The sequence below is a fragment of the Jaculus jaculus genome, chromosome 1 (genome assembly GCF_020740685.1).
Source record: "Jaculus jaculus isolate mJacJac1 chromosome 1, mJacJac1.mat.Y.cur, whole genome shotgun sequence".
NCBI lineage: Eukaryota > Metazoa > Chordata > Mammalia > Rodentia > Dipodidae > Jaculus > Jaculus jaculus.
Window position 1 is genome coordinate 31,989,126 of NC_059102.1, and position 6,000 is coordinate 31,995,125.

Sequence of the window (6,000 nt, forward strand, 5' to 3'; positions counted from 1 at the left end):
TTCCTGAGCAGGGAGGATATGGAGACCCAAACAAAAGTGGTGTACAGTCTGAAACAGGAGATTCACAATTGAGGAGCAGTCAGTCCTCCTGACTTCCCAAAGAAGGGAAAATTACTTGGCCAGCATGGCTCTGACTCATCCTAACAGACACTAAATACCAGTAAGCTATAGGGCTACTCCTGGGTCACTAAAGTCTCTTTGGAGAGACATTAGTGACCTCCAAAATTAATCCTTAATTAAATTTTGGCTATCTATATGGTCTTAAACACTCACAGAGAAATGTATAACCAAAGATTAAAAAATACCTTAAATATATGAATGGCCTATTAAGTAATACAAGAGCTTTCCAAGAGGGGAAACAAACAAACATTAAAAGATCTTTTCCCCATAGTTCAAATTCTATAATAATAATAATAATAATAATAACTATAGATGTCAAAAGGGTTATTTTCAAATATAAAATATACAAGTAAGTTCTGAGACCAAAAAATATGTTTGTACAGCCTTTAATGACACCCAATGGCTCTCTATTATCAAGGTTAAATGTTGTGTATATGTTTCTGATAACTCTGCTAACATCTCATCTGTCTTACAAGCCATGTCGAATACTACTGTGCCATTTAATGAACAGTTCTGGAAGAAAATCTCACCCAGCTCATCCTCAGATGGTCCTGAAACAATCCAAGCCTGTCTACCTGGATTCCCTTGACCACAAAAAGGGCCAGTTTGCTCTGTGCTGACTTCTCATTAACTCCTTACTTTTTTTATTCTTTCTCCCCAATGTTCTCTTCCAAGACTATCTTCCTACACTCCGTGGTCCATTAGAATAGTTCCTTCTCTGGGAAAGACTCTCTAACTGCAACAAGTCCCCACTTCGTGTCCCATTCAGCAGGAGATAGTAAGTGACCTGATGTCTTCATCCCTTGTCCCTTAAAAGCAGTTAGACTGTCTTCTCGTGAGAGGAAAAAATAAAGGGGGATAGAATTAGGGTGACTAGACCCCTGATAAAAAGGACAAGAAAAAAATTCTTATTTCTTGCCCAGTTAAGCCCTGGCTCTGCAAAGGACAGGCCTCACCCTCTTTGATACAGGTCAAGTTATGTCTCTCTGTCTGTCCAGCTCTAAGCTGACCAGAGCTGAATGCCTGCTCACTAGCTCTATAATCAGAACCAGCTGTGTCAAGACACCCACCCTCCTATGGTGTGAAGGGATCACCACCCCACACATAAGTATTTCCTCCCCCACCTATTGCTCCCCAGTCTTGATTGCTTCACAGGTGTATCTCCACAGAAAAACCACAAACTCCACCTGTGCCAGCTGCCTGCACCAACTGAAGGAGATCTTCATCCCTCTGCTGGTGGGCCTCAGCATGACTCTGTCTCTGGGTGCCTCCAGTAACCAACAGTCTCAAATCTCTCCAGAGACAATGAAGTTTCTAGTGGGTGTGGTACTTCAAAACCCTCTAGCCTTAGACTTCATTACTGCTGAACTTGGGAAGCATGTATGGTCTTGGGACAAGAATATTGTTTTCTTTGTTAATGAATCAAATGTTGTTAAGCTGCTTGACTACTACAAACCTGAGGACCCCACCGCCTGGTTCTCTTAACCCTTTAGTTACTTGGCTTCTCCTTAGCCCCTTCCTTACTATAGGAAACCTATTGCTTGTAGTGCCCTGTCTCATCAACGTTCTCAGATAACAAATAACTAAGATTGCTAAGGTTGCTACTAATCAGGTACAATACCTAACCGTATCTGGACCTATGGTAAATTTTAAAGAACTCATTTGGGATGACACTGGCCCATTATAAAAACAAAGGGGAACTTGTCAGGCACAGGCTAGAGCCTTCAAGAGAGGGGCCTGAACTTCCAGACATGGCTAAGGACCCCCAGGCTACAGGAGGCCACTCCCTCTCCAAGCCCAGCACACCTGAATTTAGGCTCTGCCCATAGCCCTGTGACCTTTGGCCAGTTGCCTAGGAAACTCCTTAGCCATCAGCCTTCACACAGTCCTGAGACCATAGATGACCTGACACCCCCCCCACCATTGCCTAGAATGAATGCCCCCATATGCTAATTAGGCATCAGAAATGAACTTGGCTGGGAAATGGAACCAGCGTAGATGTCCCTCAACTGATGAGTGGATAATGAAGATGTGGCACATTTATACAATGGAGTTCTACTCAGCGGTAAAGAAAAATGAAGTTATGAAATTTACAGAAAAATTGATGGATCTGGAAAGGATTATACTAAGTGAGGTAAGCCCAGAAAGCCAAGCACCACATGTTCTCCCTCATATGTGGATCCTAGCTACAGATGATTGGGCTTCTGTGTGAGAAGGAAAACACTTAGTAGCAGAGGCCAGTAAGTTAAAAAGGAGATATAAAGGGAAGAGAAAGGAAGGGAGGAGGGTATTTAATAGGTTGGTATTGTATATATGTAAGTAGAATGATTGAGATGGGGAGGTAATATGATGGAGAATGGAATTTCAAAGGGGAAAGTGTTGGGGGGATATTTTTTATAATCATGGAAAATGTTAATAAAAATTGTGAAAATAAAAAAGTAAAAAATAAAGAAATGAACTTGGTATGTCCAACCCCCTTATGGTCCTCCCCCCACCCTCAGATGCTTATAAACCCATTTTCCCTGACAATAAACTGAGAGAGCTGTTCAACTATCTCCTGGGAGAGTTTTTCTCATCACACATGCACCTAGCCCGGTTGCCTGGGTGCCTTTGGGGAACCATAGCCAGGCCCTGGAGGACACAGGAACCCACATATTTGACAGAGAGAGAGAGAGATATACAGAAACAGGAAGGTAGAGAGAGACAGAATGGGTGCACCAGGACCTCCAGCCACTGTGAGCAAACTCCAGATGTGTGCGCCCCCTTGTGCATCTGGCTTCCATGGGTCCTGGGGAGTCGAACCTGGGTCCTTTGGCTTTGCAGGCAAGTGCCTTAACTGCTAAGCCATCTCTCCAGCCCTTTAATTTTTTTAATGTTCAAAAAGATGGTCTCATGGCTGCTCAAACTTGGAGCAACCCAAATCCGTTCTGGCCAGCCCTCCGCTCCTGCTGCAGGCCAGGAAGGTCCTATTGTGAACTGAAGAAACTTTCCCATCAGGTTAAGGTGGTTCAATGTCACGACCATCTGAAGGGCGACTACTATGCTTGTGGACATGATGGGGGTCATCTCCTGTGCAATAATGCATTTACCCAGGGTAAAAGGGAATGCCTATTGGGTTTTCATTGCTGACCCTCTTTTATGGGAACCTATGACATGGATGGATCCACCTTTCCCCACTTCTAATAACATCACTTCTTGGCTAGGAGGCATACAGCCTCCTGAAATTAACAGCCAATTTAATCTTACCTGCATTTCACCTTCATAAATCAATTATTGGCCATTCATTTGCCCATATGCATGGGTTCTAATGATTTGTGCCTGACACTCAAGCTATAGGCTTGGCTCCACTTAAAAACTGGAAGGCTGGAGGGATGTCTTAGCGGTTAATGCCCTTGCCTGCAAAGCCTAAGGACCCAGGTCTGATTCCCCAGTACCCATGTAAAGCAGATGCACAAAGTGATACATGCTTCTGGAGTTCGTTTGCAGTGGCTGAAGGCCCCAGTGCACCCATTCTCTATGTCTGTCTCTCTCTCTCTCATTCTCTCTTTGTAAATAAATAAATAAATAAATTCATTAAATTAAATCAATGAATTAATTTTTAAAAGCTGGCCAAGACAAAGTTTTGGTTTAAGGTAGTTATACACATGCCAAAGAAACAATTTGTTTCAGCCTCTTATACCCTTCTGCTCTGTTCATACAGAACGTCATTCTGAGTATCAAAAAAATCCCATGAGAAACATGTTGGGGCCTTACAGGACATGTTACCAGATTGGGAAATTATTCTATTTTTTAAAGAGCATTTTTTTTGTTTATTTTAACTTATTTATTTGAAAGTGACAGACAAAGAAAGATGCAGAGAGAGGGAGAGAGAGAATGGGCACACCAGGTCCTCTAGCCACTGCAAACGAACTCCAGACACGTGCGCCCCCTGTGCATCTGGCTAATGTGGGTCATGGAGAATCGAGCCTTGAACTGGGTCCTTAGGCTTCACAGGCAAGCACTTAACTGCTAAGCCATCTCTCCAGCCCAGGAAATTATTCTATTATTGAATTGGGGCCCTAAAAGTTGGATTCATGATAAACATAACCATTCTTTGTCTATATATATATATGGCAGTATATAACAATGATTCTATTGTGTGGGGGGAAAGCCATATGGTGGTTTGCATGCATGTCCCCCAGCAGATTCAGGAGTTTTATTAAAGCTTGGCTGGAAGAGGTGTCACTGGGGTGGAATTCCAGCCTAAGATAGACGAAGTGTCCTAGTTCTGCCTTGGTTCTCTGTGGTTTTGCTGCCTTTTTCTTTCTTTCCTCTTGCCTTTGGCGGTGGGTTTTCTCTTTTTCACCATCATGGAACATCCCCTAGATCTGTAAGCTTCAAATAAATGCCATTCCTTCCATATACTGCGCCTGGTTTGGAAGTTTACCCCAGTGATATGAGGCTGACTAACGCAAGCCCCCAACCCTTTTTGGAGAAAGGACCACTACAAACCTCTATTTGACAACTTGGCTCCATCTTCTTGAATTGTGGGGAAGGAAGTAAATTTACAAAAGTAAATAATGGCTCTTCAATTATTTTCCATCATTACCATGCTAGACCAATACAATTTTGTACTTCCCACCCATATGTCTTTTTTTTTTTTTTTTTCAAGATAGGGTCTCACTTTAGCCCAGGCTGAGCTGGAATTCACTGTCTCAGGGTGACCTTGAACTCAAGAGGATCTTCCTATCTCTGCAGCCCAAGTGCTGGGATTAAAGTTGTGTGCCACTCCCAGCCACTTTTTTTGTTTTTTTGTTTTTTTCTGAGGTGGGGTCTCACTCTGGTCCAGGCTGACCTGGAATTCACTATGTAGTCTTAGGGTGGCCTCAACTCGCGTTGACCCTCCTACTTCTGCCTCCCGAGTGCTGGGATTAAAGGCGTGTGTCACCACACCGGGCTTTTCGTTTTTTTTAATTTTATGAGAGAGAGAATTGGTGAGCCAGGACCTTAGACACTGCAGAGGAACTGCGCCACCTTGCGTGCACATGTGCACATGCATCGCCTGGTGCATCTGGCATACATGGGTTCTGGGGAGTCAAGCCTGCATCCTTCGGTTTTGCAAGCAAGCACCTTAACCACTAAGGCATCACTCCAAGCCCCTCATGTATCTTTCTTTATTAAGATATTTTATTTGAGAGAGAGAAACAGAAGAAGAGAAAGATACAGAGAGAGAAAGAGAGAATGGGTGTGTCAGAGCTACTCCAGCCACTGCAAATGAACTCCACACAAGCACCACTTTGTGCATCTGGCTTAACTGGGTACTGGGGAATCGAAGCTTGGTCCTTAGGCTTCACAGGCAAGCTCCTTAACTGCTAAGCTCTCACTCCAGCCCTCATATCTTTCTTGTTGGTCCTTTCAACGTTACACAAAAAGAAAATCTATTTCATTCTCATGGTCACTATAGTCACTGCTGTTTTTAATCCAACTGCTTCTGTCATGGCAGTGACAAAAGTCACCTAATCTTCTCAAATGGCTCAATTTGTAGATAAGGCTGTACATAATGCCCTTTCTATAGAATATAAAATAAAATAAAATAAAACTGCTATCCCAAGTTCAATTAATGGAATCAGCTAGAATGTATGTTGAGGACCAAATTCAAGCCACTCAGCTCCAGGACTCTTTGTAATTGGAGACATAAGTCCATATGTATGACTCCACAGCTGGAAAAGAAATCTAACTATACATGAGTCAAAATGAATAAACACCTTCAAGGGTCCCTATGTGGTAATATTACTATAGATGTTAATCAGCTACATGACCAAAAGAGTCAAACTATACTTGCCTTAAAAGATAATATTGACAGCGCGGGAAAATCTGACCAGAGGGTTGCAGCTGTCTCTT